Source organism: Phocoena phocoena, chromosome 3 (genome assembly GCF_963924675.1).
Source record: "Phocoena phocoena chromosome 3, mPhoPho1.1, whole genome shotgun sequence".
Taxonomy (NCBI): domain Eukaryota; kingdom Metazoa; phylum Chordata; class Mammalia; order Artiodactyla; family Phocoenidae; genus Phocoena; species Phocoena phocoena.
Window position 1 is genome coordinate 24,515,649 of NC_089221.1, and position 24,626 is coordinate 24,540,274.

Below are 24,626 nucleotides of genomic sequence, written 5' to 3' on the forward strand. Positions count from 1 at the left end.
AGAACGGATAAGTGACCTGGAAGATAAAGTAGTGGAAATAACTACTGCAGAGCAGAATAAAGAAAAAAGAATGAAAAGAACTGAGGACAGTCTCAGAGACCTCTGGGACAACATGAAACGCACCAACATTCGAATTATAGGGGTTGCAGAAGAAGAAGAAAGAAAGAAAGGGACTGAGAAAATATTTGAAGAGATTATAGTTGAAAACTTCCCTAATATGGGAAAGGAAATAGTTAATCAAGTCCAGGAAGCACAGAGAGTCCCATACAGGATAAATACAAGGAGAAACACGCCAAGACACATATTAATCAAACTGTCAAAAATTAAATACAAAGAAAGCATATTAAAAGCAGCAAGGGAAAAACAACAAATAACACACAAGGGAATCCCCATAAGGTTAACAGCTGATCTCTCAGCAGAAACCCTACAAGTCAGAAGGGAGTGGCAGGACATACTGAAAGTGATGAAGGAGAATAGCCTGAAACCAAGACTACTCTACCCAGCAAGGATCTCATTCACATTTGATGGAGAAATTAAAAGCTTTACAGACAAGCAAAAGCTGAGAGAGTTCAGCACCACCAAACCAGCTTTACAACAAATGCTAAAGGAACTTCTCTAGACACGAAACACAAGAGAAGGAAATGACCTATAGTAGCGAACCCAAAACAATATATAAAATGGAAATAGGAACATACATATCAATAATTACCTTAAATGTAAATGGACTAAATGCTCCCACCAGAAGACACAGATTGGCTTAATGGATACAAAAACAAGACCCTTATATATGCTGTCTACAAGAGACCCACTTCAGAACTAGAGACACATACAGACTGAAAGTAAGGGGATGGAAAAAGATATTCCATGCAAATGGAAACCAAAAGAAAGCTGGAGTAGCAATTCTCATATCAGACAAAATAGACTTTAAAATAAGGACTATTAAAAGGGACAAAGAAGGACACTACATAATGATCAAGGGATTGATCCAAGAAGAAGATATAACAATTGTAAATATTTATGCACCCAACATAGGAGCACCTCAATACATAAGGCAAATACTAACAACCATAAAAGGGGAGATCAACAGTAACACATTCATAGTAGGGGACTTTAACACCCCACTTTCACCCATGGACAGATCATCCAAAATGAAAATAAATAAGGAAACACAAGCTTTAAATGATACATTAAACAAGATGGACTTAATTGATATTTATAGGACACTCCATCCAAAAACAACAGAATACACATTTTTCTCAAGTGCTCATGGAACATTCTCCAGGATAGATCATATCTTGGGTCACAAATCAAGCCTTGGTAAATTTAAGAAAACTGAAATTGTATCAAGTATCTTTTCCGACCACAACGCCATGAGACTAGATATCAATTACAGGAAAAGATCTGTAAAACATACAAACACATGGAGGCTAAACAATACACTACTTAATAATGAAGTGATCACTGAAGAAATCAAAGAGGAAATAAAAAAATACCTAGAAACAAATGACAATGGAGACACAACGACCCAAAACCTATGGGATGCAGCAAAAGCAGTTCTAAGGGGGAAGTTTATAGCAATACAAGCCCACCTTAAGAAGCAGGAAACATCTCGAATAAACAACCTAACCTTGCACCTCAAGCAATTAGAGAAAGAAGAACAAAAAAACCCCAAAGCTAGCAGAAGGAAAGAAATCATAAAAATCAGATCAGAAATAAATGAAAAAGAAATGAAGGAAACAATAGCAAAGATCAATAAAACTAAAAGCTGGTTCTTTGAGGAGATAAACAAAATAGATAAACCACTAGCCAGACTCATCAAGAAAAAAAGGGAGAAGACTCAAATCAATAGAATTAGAAATGAAAATGGAGAAGTAACAACTGACACTGCAGAAATAAAAAAAATCATGAGAGATTATTACAAGCAACTCTATGCCAATAAAATGGACAATCTGGAAGAAATGGACAAATTCTTAGAAATGCACAACCTGCCAAGACTGAATCAGGAAGAAATAGAAAATATGAACAGACCAATCACAAGCACTCAAATTGAAACTGTGATTAAAAACCTTCCAACAAACAAAAGCCCAGGACCAGATGGCTTCACAGGTGAATTCTATCAAACGTTTAGAGAAGAGCTAACACCTATCCTTCTCAAACTCTTCCAAAATATAGCAGAGGGAGGAACACTCCCAAATTCCTTCTACGAAGCCACCATCACCTTGATACCAAAACCAGACAAGGATGTCACAAAGAAAGAAAACTACAGGCCAATATCACTGATGAACATAGATGCAAAAATCCTCAACAAAATACTAGCAAACAGAATCCAACAGCACATTAAAAGGATCATACACCATGATCAAGTGGGGTTTATTCCAGGAATGCAAGGATTCTTCAATATACGCAAATCTATCAATGTGATAAACCATATTAACAAATTGAAGGAGAAAAACCATATGATCATCTCAATAGATGCAGAGAAAGCTTTCGACAAAATTCAACACCCATTTATGATAAAAACCCTCCAGAAAGTAGGCATAGAGGGAACTTTCCTAAACATAATAAAAGCCATATATGACAAGCCCACAGCAAACATCATCCTCAATGGTGAAAAACTGAAAGCATTTCCACTAAGATCAGGAACAAGACAAGGTTGCCCACTCTCACCACTCTTATTCAACATAGTTTTGGAAGTTTTAGCCACAGCAATCAGAGAAGAAAAGGAAATAAAAGGAATCCAAATCGGAAAAGAAGAAGTAAAGCTGTCACTGTTTGCAGATGACATGATACTATACATAGAGAATCCTAAAGATGCTACCAGAAAACTACTAGAGCTAATCAATGAATTTGGTAAAGTAGCAGGATACAAAATTAATGCACAGCAATCTCTGGCATTCCTATATACTAATGATGAAAAATCTGAAAGTGAAATCAAGAAAACACTCCCATTTACCATTGCAACAAAAAGAATAAAATATCTAGGAATAAACCTACCTAAGGATACGAAAGACCTGTATGCAGAAAATTATAAGACACTGATGAAAGAAATTAAAGATGATACAAATAGATGGAGAGATATACCATGTTCTTGGATGGGAAGAATCAACATTGTGAAAATGACTCTACTACCCAAAGCAATCTACAGATTCAATGCAATCCCTATCAAACTACCACTGGCATTTTTCACAGAACTAGAACAAAAAATTTCGCAATTTGTATGGAAACACAAAAGACCCCGAATAGCCAAAGCAATCTTGAGAACGAAAAAAGGAGCTGGAGGAATAAGGCTCCCTGACTTCAGACTATATTACAAAGCAACAGTAATCAAGACAGTATGGTACTGGCACAAAAACAGAAAGATAGATCAGTGGAACAGGATAGAAAGCCCAGAGATAAACCCACGCACATATGGACACCTTATCTTTGATAAAGGAGGCAGGAATGTACAGTGGAGAAAGGACAGCCTCTTCAATAAATGGTGCTGGACAAACTGGACAGGTACATGTAAAAGTATGAGATTAGATCACTCCCTAACACCATACACAAAAATAAGCTCAAAATGGATTAAAGACCTAAATGTAAGGCCAGAAACTATCAAACTCTTAGAAGAAAACATAGGAAGAACACTCTATGACATAAATCACAGCAAGATCCTTTCTGACCCACCTCCTAGAGTAATGGAAATAAAAACAAAAATAAACAAATGGGACCTAATGAAACTTCAAAGCTTTTGCACAGCAAAGCAAACCATAACCAAGACCAAAAGACAACCCTCAGAATGGGAGAAAACATTTGCAAATGAAGCAACTGACAAAGGATTAATCTCCAAAATTTACAAGCAGCTCATGCAGCTCAATAACAAAAAAACAAACAACCCCATCCAAAAATGGGCAGAAGACCTAAATAGACATTTCTCCAAAGAAGATATACAGAATGCCAACAAACACATGAAAGAATGCTCAACATCATTAATCATTAGAGAAATGCAAATCAAAACTACAATGAGATATCATCTCACACCAGTCAGAATGGCCATCATCAAAAAATCAAGAAACAATAAATGCTGGAGAGGTTGTGGAGAAAAGGGGACACTCTTGCACTGCTGGTGGGAATGTGAAATGGTTCAGCCACTATGGAGAACAGTATGGAGGTTCCTTAAAAAACTACAAATAGAATTACCATATGACCCAGCAATCCCACTACTGGGCATATACCCTGAGAAAACCAAAATTCAAAGAGTCATGTACCAAAATGTTCATTGCAGCTCTATTTACAATAGCCCGGAGATGGAAACAACCTAAGCGCCCATCATCGGATGAATGGATAAAGAAGATGTGGCACATATACACAATGGAATATTACTCAGCCTTAAAAAGAAATGAAATTGAGCTATTTGTAATGAGATGGATAGACCTAGAGTCTGTCATACAGAGTGAAGTAAGTCAGAAAGAAAAAGACAAATACCGTATGCTAACACATATATATGGAATTTAAGGGAAAAAAATGTCATGAAGAACCTAGGGGTAAGACAGGAATAAAGACGCAGACCTACTGGAGAACGGACTTGAGGATATGGGGAGGGGGAAGGGTGAGTTTTGACAGGGCGAGAGAGAGTCATGGACATATACACACTAACGTAGTAAGGTAGATAGCTGGGGGGAAGCAGCTGCAAGGCACAGGGATATTAGCTCAGTGCTTTGTGACAGCCTGGAAGGGTGGGATGGGGAGAGTGGGAGGGAGGGAGACGCAAGAGGGAAGACATATGGGAACATATGTATATGTATAGCTGATTCACTTTGTTGTAAAGCAGAAACTAACACACCATTGTAAAGCAATTATACCCCAATAAAGATGTTTAAAAAAAAAAAAAAATCCATAACATTTCTATTTGCCAGCAATTAAAATCAGAAAATTTAATTTAAAAGGGATTATGTTAATGAAAGCACCAAAATAAATGATGCTTAGGAATATATCTAACAAAATATAAGATATTAACACACAGCGCAAATAAGAGAAAGATAAAAAATTTGTGTGAGATTGAAAGGTACAAGTTGTTTAGATGTCAATTTCTACCAAACTCATTTATAAACTTAACATAATTTTAATAAAATTTAACAAAAATGTATTTAATTAGGAATTTTAAATTTCATAAGGGATTAAGTTACATGACTACTCAAAATAACTCTAAAAGAACAAATTAACACATAGACATGCCCTATCTAATATCAAGACATATAAAGTATGGTAATTTAGAAGAATGTATAATTAATAAAAATAGACACTGTCACCAGAAAAGAATAAAAACTTCACAGACTTAAACATATGTAATCTGTTCATATTTATACCAACAGACATACTAAGGCAATTAGATATTATTCTTTACATTTTATGTATTGGTTTTTATTGTGAAAAGCATAATTGGAATCACAAAATACATACAAGATACATTAAAAGCCTAAAAGTGAAAAAAATAATCAGAAATAACATAGAATAGGGCAGAAGACCTATATAGATATTTCTCCAAAGAAGACATACAGATGGCCAACAGGCACATGAAAAGCTGCTCAACATCACTAATTAGCAGAGAAATGAAAATCAAAACTACAATGCAGTACCACCTCACACTGGTCAGAATGGCCATCATTAAAAAGTCTACAAATAACAAATGCTGGAGAGGGTATGGAGAAAAGGGAACCCTCCTACACTGTTGGTGGGAATGTAAGTTGGTGTAGCCACTATGGAAATCAGTATGGAGGTTCCCCCCAAAATAAAAATATAGTTGCCATATGATCCAGCAATCCCCCTCCTGGGCATATATCCAAGCAAAACTATAATTTTAAAAGATATGTGCACCCCAATGTTCATAGCAGCACTATTTACAATAGCCAAGACATGGAAACAACCTAAGCATTCAACGACTGATGAATGGATAAAGAAGATGTGGTACATATACGCAATGGAATACTACCCAGCCATAAAAAAGAATGAAATAATGCCATTTGCAGCAATATGGATGGAACTAGAGATTATCATACTAAGTGAAGTAAGTCAGAAAGACAAATACCATATGATATCACTTATATGTGGAATCTAAACTATGACACAAATGAACTTATTTATGAAACAGAAACAGACTCACAGGCATAGAGAACAGACTTTTGTAATTGCCAATGGGGAGGAGGGGTGGGGGAGGGATGTATTGGGAGTTTGGGGTTAGCAGGTATTAAAATATTATATACAGAAAGGATAAGCAACAAGGTCCTACTGTATAGCACAGGGAACTATATTCAATATCCTCCTATAAAGCTTAATGGAAAAGAATATTAAAAAAGAATGTATATAGGTTTAACTGAATCACTTTGCTGTACACCCGAAACTAACACAATATTGTAAATCAACTACACTTCAATTTAAAAACAGATGAAAAAATAACATGGAATATTAAATTTATGCCTAGTATAAGGATGAATTAAACAACACTCAATAATAACAGCATATACAAATATAAGTAGATTTTTCAAATTGAACAAAATTATGGGTTTAGTGATAAAACATACCCTACACGTTTAAATATATGATAGAAAATACATAAAACAGTAAAACATTGTCAACAGTAAAACATTGTCATCCAGTAATTATTTTAAAGTATGTATGTCAATATAAATGATAAACTGTAGATAAAAATTAACAAATGATTTTTAAAAATACATAAGAGAAACCAGAATGATAAAAAGATACAAACATTTAATCTAAGAATTTTTTTAAAAAAGTAAATTTGAAACAATACAATAGCACCATCTGAAGATGAATTGAATATTCATCAGAAGAACAAACACTTATATATGACTATATAAATCTGCACTGGTTTTGTAGATAGACATTTAAATATATAGATTATATATACAGAGATACAGATAGATGATACAAAAATTCATATACAGATAAATATATGTATATAAGATATAGTTATAGACACAGAGATAGATAATAGGGAGGATAGGTAGGTAGGTAGGTAGATAGATAGATACATAGGGATAGAGCAAGAGATGAAAAAGACTCAAGCCCAAAGCATATAAATGGTTGCCTATGGAAGTTAAGAAAATGATTGGGATAGGGGAATTCCTTGATTATCAGTAATGTGTTATAAATTTTATGAAAACAACTGAAATATATATGAAATATATAAACTTTTAAAACATTTATTGACTTTGAATATTCAAAGTACTATTAACTTACTATACCTTTAAACATTTAAATATAATAACAATTGCATTAATAAATAATACTACCATCAGTCAAGGAGCAGAGAAATCAGTAGTAAAAACAAAATAAAACTTCCTAATAAGATTAGTCAGTGGGGACAATCTTGAAATTTGGAAAAACCTTAACAAAACTAAAGAATGGGAGAATAACAATGGAGTCTAAATAAAACAAAACCTGGTAGAACTGAATTGGTAGCTTTACAAGTTGGCCTTCCTCTCTAGCTACATTTTTTCCTTATTAATTCATGTAAATTACCCATTTATACTTCAAAATTGAAAATATGTTTCCACACTCTATATAAGATATATCTGGTAACTAGTTTTCTATTTAGAGAACTGAAAATATTCCGTAAAGTTTAAGAAAAAACTCAACCTAATGTTTTATTCTAATATTTACACATAGCCAGTAAATATACCTTGGTTTATAAAGGCATGCAATTATAATTCAATTATTATTCTCTTCAGTTCAGTAAGATTTTCCTGAGCAAAGTATTTAAAACATTTTATGAAAATACATTACAGTTTTAGTTACTTTCTTCACATGAACATTTTGAAAATATACTTAGTTCCAGGCTTCTTAAAGCATTTTGATACAATACCTCTCCTTTCTTCAGTACATTACATAGCATCAGATTCACAAAGTATACACAAACAGTACTTTTAGAAAATATAACCAGTAGTCATTATAGAATATGAAATCAAATATTTTAATTTGCAATATTTGCTTAAAAGTTTGGTATTTTTTCCCAACATGAACTTAATGAGAAATCTAGAGCTGTATTCTAATTCTACTCATTCAAAATATTTTAGCATTTTCATTTCATGTATTTCCTCCTCCAAAGCAGTGAGTCCAAGCTAAAATGAGCTATAATAAATTTTATGTATTTGATTCTTGTACTAAATACTAATAAGTGGAATTCATTAGTTGCAATGCTTGTACAGTCTTCAGGAAATAGACAAAATATACATATGTATTAAGATTAGGTTTTTTAGAGAGAATGGTGTTTGTGGATGACATCTGTATTCATCAGAGTTCTCCAGAGAAACAGGATATATTGATATATAAGAGGAGATTTATTATGGGAATTGGCTCATGTAATTTAGGAGGTTGAGATATCTGACTACATGGGGTTTGCAAGTTGGAGATCTAGGAAAGTTGGTGGTATAATTCAGTCAAAAGGCATGAAAACCAGGAGTTCTGATGTCCAAGGGCAGAAAAATGGATGTTGCATCTTAAGAGAGTGAGAATTGTCCCTTCTCTGCCTTTTAGTTCTATTTGGGCTCTCAATGGATTGGATGATGTCCCCATCCACCACCACATTGGTAAAGCAGATTTTCCTTATTCAATCTACTGATTTAAATGTTTATTTCTTCATGAGACTTCTTCATAGACACACCCAGAAAAAATGTTTTACCAGCTATCTGGGCATCCCTTAGACCATTCAAGTTGATACATTAAATTAACCATCACAGTACCTCATAACATGTGTGTACCACAGTATATTACACAAAGTTGGTGTAACTGGCAATCACTGGAACAATAATTTGCTTCTTATATCCATTGTTTTTAAACTGATAATTGATCATTACTTATATGCAAGCATTATGATAAAGTCAAGAGACACAGGTACAGATATTTTGAAAGACATGGCTCCATAAAACAAAGGCACCACAGGGTAAAGATCTTGGCACAGAAAACAGACATTTGACATGTTTTGTTAAGATGAAAATCATTCTTATGCGTCTGACATCAGTGTAGCATGAGGATTTTAAATTCTAACACATTTTAAAATTATTTTTGAGGAAAATATTTCTAAAATGAGTACATCTTTCCTTTTTTCTTTTTTCATTATTATCAAAGTCATACACATCCATGTAAAATATCTAGAAAATACAGATCAATGAATTTTATAAATTTTATTAAAATGTTATTATAATAATTTGATAAACACAAATAAATAATGTATAACATTTTACTTCTGAACCTGTCATTTATGGTCTATGATGTGAATCCAATCTGGCTTTAACTTTAATCACATGTTGACCTCCAATTATGCATATTCTGTACTCAATATTGTTGATATATGTGATTTTTCATCCAACCTTGAGAGTGTCAGGAAAATTCCAATGCAGCTATGTAAAGATGACAAATTGATGTGTGTGCACAACTATTTCTCTCATGCTTCATTAGTCCTAGGATGAAGTGAGCACAGTAATTGTGTCCCATACTGCCCTTCTTGCACTACATCTATAGATTTACTTTGGAGATTCAAGAATCTCCACGTATGTGCTTATGTATTTGACCAGTTTAGGATTGTTTATTAAAGAAAAAGAAGAGACTTCTTCTCTACCAATGTATATTATTTTGTTTGGGATGATGAATTCCTGAAAGGGGTCCTTAACTTTTACTTAAAATAAATGTTTCATAAGGCTTGTGATATAGCTCAGTATTTCACAAAGTGCATTACTCAGACCACTAATTATCTTTGATATTAATAAATATTAAAGGGACTCCATATAGTCAGGATGTGCAAAACACTTAGAGTATTGTCTGCAGAACTCTTCATGGTTTTGGATATGATTCATGAATTTTGTCTTGTGAATCCGAGAGAGAGCTACATTTAAGATTTAATTTATTAATTTATACAGGTAAATTATGCAAATTGCATGTGAGAGTTAAAATGTTGAAAAAAAAAACACAAAAACTCTTGTGAAATCCTGACATCAGTAGACTGTACAGAGGTTCTTCAATTTACTCTCTCATAATAGTAACCTGTTTTGTCTGCATGATATCAGTTATATATTGTTTAATGTTGAATATAAAAACACATATGTGAGACAATGTATTCAAAGTAAATTTCCAAAACAGAATTAATAGGGAAAGGGTATGTGTTCCAAAAGTATTGTACCAATTTAAATTCTCAACGCAAATATTTGGAAGAGCCTGAACTAACACTAGGTTTTGTCTTGTTTTAATTTTTGTTAATTTCATCAGAGAAAAATATCTTTTCTTATTTTATGTCTTTAATAATATCTGAGAATTAAGTTCTTTGGATAGAATAGAGTGTTTCTTTCAATTCAGGGTGTTTGTTTCTTTTAATTCACTATTCTTGTCTCTGCCAGTGTTCTTTGAATGTGTCCACAGTAAGATGCAAAGCAAACAGACTTCCCTATATTTTTGTAATTTTTTAGTTTTTTTTTCTTTTTTATAATCCATTATCATTTCCATGCATTCCTTAAAGAATAAATATTGTTGACAGGTAGCCACTCTGGGCTTTAAGTTGCTTTTATTATAAATGTTACATTTATCTTTAGAGTTAGTAATCAGAATGATATCTCTTTAAACATATTCAAATGTTTTATTCTATCTTTCTATTTAAAAACATATTGACAGAGAATAATATTCTTAACACTGAAAGTTGTCAAAGTGCTGTCACTATTAATTTTTGTTTAGAGACTTATAAATGCTCACATTGTATATCATGCATTTTGTGTCTGCATTATGGACATGGACATTTTCCCTTTTATGTGAATCTACTTACTCCTAGATAATTAATTCTATATTTTATTCTCATGGTAAACTGTAATCATGTTCTAAATTCACGTTAGATGTCTCCACCACAAAGGGATTTCTGACTTTTATCAAATACCAATAATTAGCCTCTTTTTTCTTAATATTACTGTTGCACCTTCCATAATTATTCTGCATGGCAAATAACACACTGTTTTCTTATCCATTTATCTGTCTGACTCTCCAATTATATAGAGAGCTCCGAGAGGAGAGGAGCTATATTTTATTCATTATTGAATTGAAAATTGCATTAAAAATACAAAATACATTTAAAATGTTATAATAAAAATGTAAAACTAATAAAAATTAGAAAATTCTTGAGAATTTTAAAATGTGCTAAAAGTTAATTGGTTGAATTAATTATATTTTGGTAAAATCTGATACTTTTATGTTTTAATAATATATTATGTTTTACAAAGGTAAAATTTGTACAAAGAAAATTTGCAGATGTTAAAGTTGGTATAAGAATATTAAAGTTGGACTTCCCTGGTGGCACAGTGGTTAAGAATCTGCCTGCCAATGCAGGGGACACGGGTTCGATCCCTGGTCTGGGAAGATCTCATATACCTTGGAGCAACTAAGCCCATGTGCCACACTACTGAGCCTGTGCTCTACAGCCCATGAGCCACAACTACTGAGCCCATGTGCCACAACTACTGAAGCCCGTGCACCTAGAGCCTGTGCTCTGCAATGAGAAGACACCACAGTGAGAAGCCCACACACTGCAATAAAGAGTAGCCCTGCTCACTGCAACTAGAGAAAGCTGCATGCAGCAACGGAGACTCAATGCAGCCAAAAATAAATAAATAAATAAAAATTTTAAGAAAAGAAAATTAAAGTTGATCAATTGTCTTAAAAGCACAGGTAAATATGATATTTGATGAGTCTTGACTTCTTTCTAAATCATCATTTAAATGTTTAAAAAGTGACATTTCCAGGTAATGGAACTACCGAGAAAAAAATAATATTTTAGCTTTAAGTATTATACTATATTCTATAAAATGAAACATTTTAATGAAAAATAAAGAATTGTATTTTAGGTCTTCCAAATGTCACATGATTTTTGATAGTTACTGATAGATCCCAATCCAAATTCCTACTGATTTTAGAAATAGAAGATTTTTTAAATGTGACAAATTTCTATTGATACTGGAAAGTAGTGGATAAAGCATGTTAACCATGAATTCAGGGAGCCTAGATTCAATTTTCAGATAAAACAAGTATGAGAATGGAAATTTATAAATGTACATGATACACCAGTTGTTCAATTTCTTCTTCCATAAATGGAAATAAATGAAAGTACTCAACACAAATTAGTTATTTGATTATTAAATGTTTGAATCTCTTAAGTGATTAATCATACAAATAAAGATACCAAAATAATGGTTAATTTTGATAATGATAGAGATATTAGTGTTGCCTAGTGAAAAGTAATTAGAATTATTCAAATGACAGCAATATTAATACATGAATATTTGAAGTAGGAAATTCGAGATAATCAGTTCATGGAGCAGACTCATCAGAATTTTACTAGCACCCCTGTGAGGACTGATGATGGATGTAATATCATATTTCCTTCTTCTCAGCACTTACACTTGGTTGGGCTGCTAAAATAGGAAAACAGCAGAAGGTCTGTCCATCCCCTAGTAACCCTTATTAATACCAAAAAAAAAAAAAAAAAGCAGGTCATGATGGCACAGTAGAAGGATATAGAGCTCACCTCCCCCTATTAACACGTCAAAAATACAATACATGTAGGGCAACACTCACTGAAAATAAACTGGAGAATGGCAGAAGGAATCTCTACAACCAAGGCTGTAGAGAAAGATCTACATGGAGTCAGGTAGGAAAAGAGAAGCAATCACGTCAGGACTTGTGCACCTAGGATAGGACACAGAAGGGATGCAGTGTATCACAAGCTTGGAGAACTTTTCAGAGGAGTGAGGGATTCCAACCACATGTGTACCCCAGCCCTAGGGTCTTACTCCAGAAAGATGAGTCCCCTTAGCTGGTTTAAAGCCAGTGGGACTTATAGAAAGGCTGTAAGAAACCAAGACTTCACTTGTGAAGAACATGCAAATGCTTACTTACTACTTATTCCCAGCAACAAGGTAGATGAAACAGACTGAAACTGTCTGGAAGTCTCACTGATGTGCCAGGATCATCCCAGCATGTGCTCTATCCATGCTGAGTGCCAGCTCTGCCCCCTTTAGCTCCAGCACAGCTCCCCACTAGGGCAAATGCTGCCATTATGGAGGAGTGCCCACTTGGGGGCACAGAGCCTCCTTGGACATGGCACTGCATCTGAAAGGACAAGGGCAGCCATTGGTGACACTCACAGAGATAGTGGATTGGGAGCTATCTGGAGCTCTGAATGGTGAGCTGGAACTAGCCCAGTATGTGCCCGGGCTTGCACCAGGCACCCACTCCAGCCCCTCTCGCTTCAGTGCTGCTTCTGGGCAAAGTTGCTGTTGCCAGGGTGAGTACACACTTTGAGGGAATGGAGCCAGCTTGGACCTGACCCTCAGGGCTTCTGCTCCAGCAACTTGGGACCTGCACCCATCCCTGATAGGTGACTGATGGCCACTAAGTATAGGAGAAATCCAGGCTCACATCTGGCTCTGGGTCTAGACCATTCATCTCCAGCTCTACCTCCCACCCACCCATGATAAAAACTCTCATCAAAGTTGCTATAGAGGAAACATATCTCAACAGAATAAAGGCCATTTATGACAAACCCACAGCTAATATCAAACTCAATGGGGAAAAGCTGAAAGTGTTTTTCTAAAATCAGGAGTAAGACAAGGATGCCCACTCTTGACACTTCTATTTAACACAGTATTGGAAGTCCTAGCCACAGCAATCAAAGAAAAAGAAATAAAAAGCATCCATATTAGAAGGAAAGAAGTAAAACTCACTAATTGCAGATGACATGCTACTGTATATAGAAAACCATAAAGTCTCTACTCAAAAATTATTAGAAGTAATAAATGAATTCAGTAAAGTTACGGAATATAAGATTAATACATAAGAATCTTTTGTTTTTCCATACATTAATAATGAACAATCAGGAGGATACAGCAAGAAATAGATTTTTTAGCAGTTAGTTCCAGGTATGTGTTATAACTTTTTTGAGTTCAATAAATTTTATAAAGGACTTTATGTGCCCTGCTTTAAGATTTGGTTCTGCATATATTTCTCTCAGATATATAAATCTATAAACCCATGAAAGAAAACTATAGTTAATTTAAATCCTTCTTTTCCTTTCTAATTATCTGAAAAAGTCAAGGGATGTTTTATATCAATTTCCACCAAAGAAAAAATAAACTTGGATCTGTAAAAGTGCAGACAACTGGATAAGCATATAATTAAAAAATACTACAATTAAAGGGTGAATGAGAATAAGTCCTTAAAGATAGTTTACAATGAGATGGGACAATTATTGAAAAAAAAATGTGGGTTCTCAACATGATTTAAGACACTACAGCCATGAAATTAGAGCAAGAAGCATAAAGATGGAATATATCCAAAGGGTTTATGAAGATGGTAACATTATACAAAATTAATAAATTTCACCATAGCAGTAAAAAGAGAAGTATGAAGTGGGAGAAAATAACATCTGAAAGTAATGGAATGAAATCAGGTTTGACTTGACCTAGAACTACCTGGGACAATAACATCTGGGTCTGTTTTTCACAATAATCTTTTCAAAATAATGTTTGTTGGAAATTTAAAAATTAAGATAAATATGAAATATCAAAACTGCCTTGCTTGCTGTAAAATCCCTGATCTATAGAAATGCATCTGGCCATGGGTTACTGTGAGCGGGCATGAGGCCATACAATGTGTTCATGTCAGAACCTCATAAAAAATAATCTGTTGGAAACTTAGACTGTGGTTTTTGTGTGTCAAAGTGATTTGCATACACCTTAACTCTCATGTCAGCAGAGGCATGTGCCCCATTTTAATGAAGAGTAAAGAAACCTATACACACAGGTAGCTCCAGGGTCAAGTGATGAGATGAAGATGCTGAGCATGCTGTATTTTCTGTTCAGTTTCTTTTTACAAGCCACACAAACAAAGTATTATATTAAAAACCTATTGCTTCTTTTAAGTTTGATTGCCTGTTCAACAATTGTGATACTTGAATATGGTGAAGTATATATGAGATCCCACTTAGATATAATCAGAACTATACTTGGAATAAACAGAGCTGACAGAGGACAAAAACAATGATAAAAGAAAAAATTAACTCTCATGATTAGCTGTAGACAAGAATTTGGTGAAAAGTTATTAAAACCTAGATATATTCCAGTTTTAAAAATGTTTAAGGGCTCAGGCCTCAGTTGGATCGCAGGGAGAGGACTGGCGGTGTGAACACAGCCTAAAGGGGTTAGTGCACCAAGGCTAGCCGGGAGGGAGTATGGGGAAAAGTCTGGACTTACTGAAGAGGCAAGAGACTTTTTCTTCCCTCTTTGTTTCCTGGTGGGCGAGGAGAGGGGATTAAGAGCGCTGCTTAAAGAAGCTCCAGAGATGGGCACGAACCATGGCTAACAGCGCGAACCCAAGAGAGGGGCATGAGAACTAAGGTTGCTGCTGCCACCACCAAGAAGCCTGCGTGCGAGCACAGGTCACTCTCCACACCTCCCTTCCAGGGAGCCTGTGCAGCAAGCCACTGCCAGGGTCCTGGGATCCAAGGACAATTTCCCCAGGAGAAGTCACGGCGTGCCTCAGGCTGGAGCAACATCCCACTGGCCTCTGCCACCACAGTCTTGCCCCACATTCTGTGCCCCTCCCTCCCCCTGGCCTGAGTGAGCCAGAGCCCCTGAATCAGCTGCTCCTTTAACCCCATCCTGTCTGAGCGAAGAACAGATGCCCTCCTCCGACCTACAGGCAGGGGCGGGCCCAAATCCAAAGCTGAGCCCCTGGAGCTGTGCAAACAAAGAAGAGAAAGGGAAATATCTCCCAGAAGCCTCAGAAGCAGTGGATTGAATCTCCACAGTCAACTTGATGAGCTGACAGAGGACAAAAACAATGATAAAAGAAAAAATTCTACCAACCTGCATTGGTAGAATACCTGAATTGACTATGAATCATCCCAAATTGAGGAGGTGGACTTGGAGAGCAAGATTTATTATATTTTCCCCTTTTCTTCTTTTTCTGAGTGTGTATGTGTATGCTTCTGTGTGAGATTTTGTCTGTAGAGCTTTGCTTTCACCATTTGCCCTATGGTTCTGCCGTCCACTTTTGTTTGTTTTTGTTTTCTAAAAAAAATTTTATTTCTTAATAATTATTTTTTATTTTAATAACTATTTTATTTTATCTTACATTATTTTACTATATGCTCTTTGTTTCTTTTTTCTTTCTACTTTTTCTCCCTTTTATTCTAAGCCGTGTGGATGAAACGCTCTTGGTGCTGTGCCAGGAGTGAGTGCTGTGCCTCTGACGTGGGACAGTCAAATTCAGGACACTGGTCCACAAGAGACCTCACAGCTCCATGTAATATCAAATGGCGAAAATCTCCCAGAGATCTCCATCTCACCACCAACATCCAGCTTCACTCAACGACCAGCGAGCTACAGTGCTGGACACCCTATGCCAAACAACTAGGAAGATAGGAACATAACACCACCCATTAGCAGAGAGGCTTCCTAAAATCATAATAAATCCACAGACACCTCAAAACACACCACCAGACATGCCCCTGCCCACCAGAGAGACAAGATCCAGCCTCAGCCACCAGAACAAAGGCACTAGTCCCCTCCACCAGGAAGCCTACACATCCCACTGAACCAACTTTAGCCACCGGGGACAGACACCAAAAACAATGGGAACTATGAACCTGCAGCCTGTGAAAAGGAGACCCCAAACACAGTAAGATAAGCAAAATGAGAAGACAGAAAAACACACAGCAGATGAAGGAGCAAGATGAAAACCCACCAGACCTAACAAATGAAGAGGAAATAGGCAGTCTACCTGAAAAAGAATTCAGAATAATGATAGTAAAGATGATCCAAAATATTAGAAATAGAATAGAGAAAATGCAAGAAACACTTAACAAGGACCCAGAAGAAATAAAGAGGAAACAAGCAACGATGAACAACACAATAAATGAAATTAAAAATACGCTAGAAAGGATCAATAGCAGAATAACTGAGGCAGAAGAACGGATAACACTAAGGTTATCCTTAGGATATCCTTAGGAAGATAAAATAGTGGAAATAACTACTGCAGAGCAGAATAAAGAGAAAAGAATGAAAAGAATTGAAGACAGTCTCAGAGACCTCTGGGACAACATTAAATGCAACAACATTCGAATTATAGGGGTCCCAGAGGAAGAAGAGAAAAAGAAAGGGACTGAGAAAATATTTGAAGAGATTATAGTAGAAAACTTCCCTAATATGGGAAAAAAAATAATTAACCAAGCCCAGGAAGCACAGAGAATCCCATACAGGATAAATCCAAGGAGAAACATGCCAAGACACATATTAATCAAACTGTCAAAAATTAAATACAAAGAAAACATATTAAAAGCAGCAAAGGAAAAACAACAAATAACACACAAGGGAATCCCCATAAGGTTAACAGCTGATCTTTCAGCAGAAACTCTGCAAGCCAGAAGGGACAGGCAGGACATATTTAAAGTGATGAAGGAGAAAAACCTACAACCAAGATTACTCTACCCAGCAAGGATCTCATTCAGATTTCATGGAGAAATTAAAAGCTTTACAGACAAGCAAAAGCTGAGAGAGTTCAGCACAACCAAATCAGCTTTATAACAAACGCTAAAGGAACTTCTCTAGGCAAGAAACACAAGAGAAGGAAAACACCTGCAATAACAAGCCTAAAACAATTAAGAAAATAGGAATAGGAACATACATATCGATAATTATCTTAAATGTAAATGGATTAAATGCTCCCACCAAAGGACACAGATTGGCTGAATGGATACAAAAACAAAACCCATATATATGCCGTCTACAAGAGACCCACTTCAGACCTAGGGACACATACAGACTGAAAGTGAGGGGATGGAAAAATATATTCCATGAAAATGGAAACCAAAAGAAAGATGGAGTAGCAATTCTCATATGAGACAAAATAGACTTTAAAATAAAGACTACTAAAAGAGACGAAGAAGAACACTACATAATGATCAAGGGATTGATCCAAGAAGATATATCAATTGTAAATATTTATGCACCCAACATAGGAGCACCTCAATACATAAGGCAAACACTAACAGCCATAAAAGGGGAAATCGACAGTAACACATTCATAGTAGGGGACTTAACACCCCACTTTCACCAATGGACAGATCATCCAAAATGAAAATAAATAAGGAAACACAAGCTTTAATGATACATTAAACAAGATGGACTTAATTGATATTTATAGGACATTCCATCCAAAAACAACAGACTACACATTTTTCTCAAGTGCTCATGGAATATTCTCCAGGATAGATCAAACTTAGGTCACAAATCAAGCCTTGGTAAATTTAAGAAAATTGAAATTGTATCAAGTATCTTTTCCAACCACAACGCTATGAGACTAGATATCAATTAAAGGAAAAGATCTGTAAAAAATACAAACACATGGAGGCAAAACAATACACTACTTAATAATGAATTGATCACTGAAGAAATCAAAGAGGAAATCAAAAAATACCTAGAAACAAATGACAATGGAGACACTACGACCCAAAACCTATGGAAGGCAGCAGAAGCAGTTCTAAGAGGGAAGTTTATAGCAATTCAATACTACCTTAAAAAACAGGAAACATCTCGAAGAAACTACCGAACCTTGCACCTAAAGCAATAAGAGAAAGAAGAAAAAAAAAACCCCAACGTTAGCAGAAGGAAAGAAATCATAAAGATCAGAGCAGATATAAATGAAATAGAAACAAAGAACACAATAGCAAAGATCAATAAAACAAAAGCTGGTTCTTTGAAAGATAAACAAAATTGATAAACCATTAGCCACACTCATCAAGAAAAAAGGGAGAAGACTCAAATCAATAGAATTCGAAATGAAAAAGGAGAAGTAACAACTGACACTGCAGAAACACAAAAGATCATGAGGGATTAATACAAGCAACTCTATGCCAATAAAATGGACAACCTGGAAGAAATGAACAAATTCTCTGAAATGCACAATGTGCTGAGACTGAATTAGGAAGAAATAGAAAATATAAACAGACCAATCACAAGCACTAAAATTGAAACTGTGATTAAAAGTCTTCCAACAAACAAAAGCCCAGGACCAGATGGCTTCACAGGCGAATTCTATCAAACATTTAGAGAAGAGCTAACAACTATCCTTCTCAAACTCTTCCAAAATAGAGCAGAGGGAGGAACACTCCCAAACTCATTCTACAAGGCCACCATCACCCTGATACCAAAACCAGACAAAGATTTCACAAAGAAAGGAAACTACAGGCCAATATCACTGATGAACATAGATGCAAAAATCCTCAACACAATACTAGTAAACAGAATCCAACAGCACATTAAAAGGATCATACACCACAATCAAGTGGGGTGTATTCCAGGAATGCAAGGATTCTTCAATATACGTAAATCAATCAACATGATACACCATATTAACAAATTGAAGGATAAAAACCCTATGATCATCTCAAAAGATGCAGAGAAACTTTCGACAAAATTCAACACCCATTTATGATAAAAACCCTGCAGAAAGTAGGCATAAAGCAAATTTTCCTCAACATAATAAAGGCCATATATGACAAACCCACAGCCAACATTATGCTCAACGGTGAAAAACTGAAAGCATTTCCACTAAGATCAGGAACAAGACAAGTTTGACCAGTCTCACCACTCTTATTCAACATAATGTTGGAAGGTTTAGCCACAGCAATCAGAGAAGAAAACAAAATAAAATGAATCCAAATCGGAAAAGAAGAAGTAAAGCTGTCACTGTTTGCAGATGACATGATACTATACATAGAGAATCCTAAAGATGCTACCAGAAAACTACTAGAGCTAATCAATGAATTTGGTAAAGTAGCAGGATACAAAATTAATGCACAGAAATCTCTGGCATTCCTATACACTAATGATGAAAAATCTGAAAGTGAAATCAAGAAAACACTCCCATTTACCACTGCAACAAAAAGAATAAAATATCTAGGAATAAACCTACCTAAGGAGACAAAAGACCTGTATGCAAAAAATCATGACATTGATGAAAGAAATTAAAGATGATATGAATAGATGGAGAGATATACCATGTTCTTGGATTGGAAGAATCAACATTGTGAAAATGACTCTACTACTGAAAGCAATCTGGAGATTCAATACAATCCCTATCAAACTACCACTGACATTTTTCACAGAACTAGAACAAAAAATTTCATAATTTATATGGAAACACAAAAGATCCCGAATAGCCAAAGCAATCTTGAGAATGAAAAACAGAGCTGGAGGAATCAGGCTCCCTGACTTCAGACTATACTACAAAGCAACAGTAATCAAGACAGTATGGTACTGGCACAAAAACAGAAATAGAGATCAACTGAACAGGATACAATGCCCAGAGATAAACCCACGCACATATGGTCACCTTATCTTTAATAAAGGAGGCAGGAATGTACAGTGGAGAAAGGACAGCCTCTTCAATAAGTGGTGCTGAGAAAACTGGACGGGTACATACAAAAGTGTGAGATTAGAACACTCCCTAACACCATACACAAAAATAAACTCAAAATGGATTAAAAATCTAAATGTAAGGCCATAAACTTTGAAACTCTTAGAGGAAAACATAGGCAGAACACTCTATGACATAAATCACAGCAAGATCCTTTCTGTCCCACCTTCTAGAGAAATGGAAATAAAAACAAAAATAAACAAATGGGACCTCATGAAACTTCAAAGCTTTTGCACAGCAAAGGAAACCATAAACAAGACCAAAAGACAACGCTCAGAATGGGAGAAAATATTTGCAAATGAAAAAACTGACAAAGGATTAATCTCCAAACTTTACACGCAGCTCATGCAGCTCAATGATAAAAAAATAGACAACCCAATCCAAAAACGGGCAGAAGACCTAAGTAGACTTTTCTCCAAAGAAGATATACAGATTTCCAACAAACACATGCAAGAATGCTCAATATCATTAATCATTAGAGAAATGCAAATCAAAACTACAATGAGATAGCATCTTGTACCGGTCAGAATGGCCATCATCAAATTATCTAGAAACAATAAATGCTGGAGAGGGTGTGGAGAAAAGGGAACCCTCTTGCACTGCTGTTGGGAAGGTGAATTGGTACAGCCACGAAGGAGAACATTATGGAGGTTCCTTAAAAAACTACAAATAGAACTACCATACGACCCAGCAATCCCACTACTGGGCATATACCCTGAGAAAACCAAAATTCAAAAAGAGTCATGTACCAAAATGTTCATTGCAGCTCTATTTACAATAGCCAGGAGATGGAAGCAACCTAAGTGTCCATCGTCGGATGAATAGATAAAGATGATGTGGCACATATATACAATGGAATATTACTCAGCCATTAAAAAGAAACGAAATTGAGTTATTTGTGGTGAGGTGGATGGACCTACAGTCTGTCATACAGAGTGAAGTAAGTCAGAAAGAGAAAGACAAATACCGTATGCTAACACATATATATGGAATGAAGGAAAAAAAAGAAATGTCATGAAGAACCTAGGGGTAAGACAGGAATAAAGACACAGACCTACTAGAGAATGGACTTGAGGATATGGGGAGGGGGAAGGGTAAGCTGTGACAAAGTGAGAGAGTGGCATGGACATATATACACTACCAAACGTAAAATAGATAGCTAGTAGGAAGCAGCCATATAGCACAGGGAGATCAGCTTGGTGCTTTGTGACCACCTAGAGGGGTGGGATAGGGAAGATGAGAGGGAGGGAGATGCAAGAGGGAAGAGATATGGGAACATATGTATATGTATAACCGATTCACTTTTTTATAAAGCAGAAATTAACACACCATTGTAAAGCTATTATACTCCAATAAAGATTTAAAATAAATATATAAAAGGAAAAATAATTGTTTGAGCGTAATGAAAAAAACTAAACAAGCTAAGCAGATTAATAAGGAGAAAGAGACTGAAGTAACACTGAGGATTTCTACAAGATGCTCTCCATAAAAATGGACGTCAACTGTGAATAAATGGGAAATAATAAGATGAAAAAAACTACATTATTCATCAGGTATTCACGTGTGGATGCAATTAAAAGATATTTTCAAATGTACATTTGAAGTTTCTTTTTACAAAAATCTCACAGAAACACCCCTCCGAACCATGAAAATCATAAATATAAATTCCAGATGTGAAGAAGTTATTATACAAAGATCTAACAATAAAAGATAAAGATAGAAGAGATTAGAAATGCCTTTAAATAAATATAATAATTACAAAATTTATGTGACTCTCAAATTTGGGGGGGTAAAGTTATCCAATAAGAATAATTTAATAATCATTTTCCATTTCTAAAATTTCAATTTATGAAATTTATGGAAAACTTGAAATATGAACGTTTTTCCAAAATCTAAAAAATTTATAAAATAGTTGTATAATATTTTTAAACATTGTGTTATTATTATCACTATCATAATTTTTATAATCATTAGCATACCCCTCATTGTTATTATTTAGTCTGTGTCTCTTAGCAGGAGGGTATATCAACCCATGCCAAAAAAGTCAGTTAAAACTGAAAAATATTCTTTAAAAAGCTCAGAAAACACTGACTAACTTATGAAAAACTAAGATAATGTTTCTTAAAAGTACTTAAAATATTTGATCATTATGCAATGTAAGTATAAATTGATAAGAAAATATTAAAATGTAATGATTAAAATTTGTTTTATACCATAGAAAAGAATATCAGAAAGAAGACTACATATTTATTTATGGCAATCAGCCAAGTTGTAGTTTGAATAAATCACACACATATAAAGAACTTACTAAACAATAAACATAGAGGCCTAAAATTTGGTTGAGTTCCAGTAACAGAGATCAAAATTTGAGAAAGAAAAGTTGCTAAAATTCGCAAAGAAGGGTATTCAAATGAAGGAAGATAGGAAGGGAAAGAGTTCCCAAAGTCTTTATGGAAGTCTTCTTGAATCTTCAGCTGAGTATTTATCTGAAGATGTATAAGGTGAGTCACAGAAGCCAGGAAGGACAATTTTCAGCAAGTGAGAAATTAAATCTAGATATCACACAAAGCAAGAAATTGTTTTGAGTTCCCAGGATCTAGAGCAGAAAGATCTTATGAAATAAACAGGGCATTCAATAGTGAATCTATTAAGTACAACACCTTAGAGGTAGAGTATATTAGCTCAAAGGTAAAGGGTACTCTAGACTTGCAAGAAAAGTTCTTAGAAGCAAGCCTTCTGAAAATCTATCTGTTTTGTAAATAAGTTAACAGCCAATCAGAAAAGAAGTCTACAACTCTTTGACGATACAACAAAATCCCATAATCAGTCATATAAATTGTTTGATAGCCAATAAAAAATTACTAGACATGCATGAAGCAAGGAAATGTGACACATAACCAAGGTAAAAATCAGTGAATAGAAATAGCATAAATGATGGAATTAGCAGAGAAAGACTTTAAAATAGCATCATAAACATACTCCATATACATAAGGATGTGAAGAAAATCAGGGACATAATGAAGAGAGAAATGGAAGAAATTAAAAGAACCAGAAGAAATTAAGAGTGATAAAAGATAAAATAAGTAAATTGAATTTTTAATGGGATGTCATTTTTATATGATTGAATGGTAGAAAAAATGATCAGTAAAGAGATATAACTAAAAACCTATTCTAACTGAAGCCTTGAAAGGCCAAAAAAAAAAAAAAAAAAAAAAGCCTAACTGATCTGTGGGAAAATATGAAGTAGTATAACATACATATAACTGGAGACCAAGAAAAACAGTGGGAGGGGCATAAAAATTACAAACACATTTAAAGAAACAATGGTCTTTTTTTTTCAAATTTGAACATACTTCACTGCATCAAGATGTTTAGTTAAATCAGGAAAAAAAATCAATGAAAATTGTCAATTATAATTAGTTATAGCTATAAAGCAGAAAGTAACACACCATTGTAAAGCAATTATACTCCAATAAAGATGTTAAAAAATAAATAAAGAATGGTTGACTAGTAATATATCAACAGTAATGTTTTGTAGCTTCTGTACAGAAATTTTTCTGTATCTGTATTTTGTTTTATAATAAAAGCTTAAAAAAAACAATAAATAAATAAAATTGCTGATTAGATTTACTGGATGGAAATCCCTGGTGTGCTCCCTGGGGCATTAACCATAAAATCCAGAATAGTTTGTAAATGAAAGGAGTTGAGAAAAAAACTTCACAAAGTTTGTCTATGAAAAAGTATGGAGAATTAGGACAATATTGATAAGAGGAGGTAAAATTCTCTTCAACTTTTTATTTTGAGAGAATTGTAGACTTAGAGAAGAGTTGCACAGAGAGTACAGAGGGTCACCATATATATTCTGAGGGTTTTTTGAAAAAACATGTTCTTTGTGAGAGATATATGAAGAGCATTTTTAAAAGCTGTTGAAAGTATGTAGCAGACAGGCAGGGTTAGGCAATTCATGTAAGATAATAAGTAATGGATAGTATGAGCTTCCTGAAAATACTACCTCATTCAGGGCACTACTAGAGAAGATGGCCTTCAATGTGTAATTATGGGAGAGGTGTAAAAATTATGAGTTCCTATGTGGGATTTAGTTAGTTAGTTCCTAAAATTAT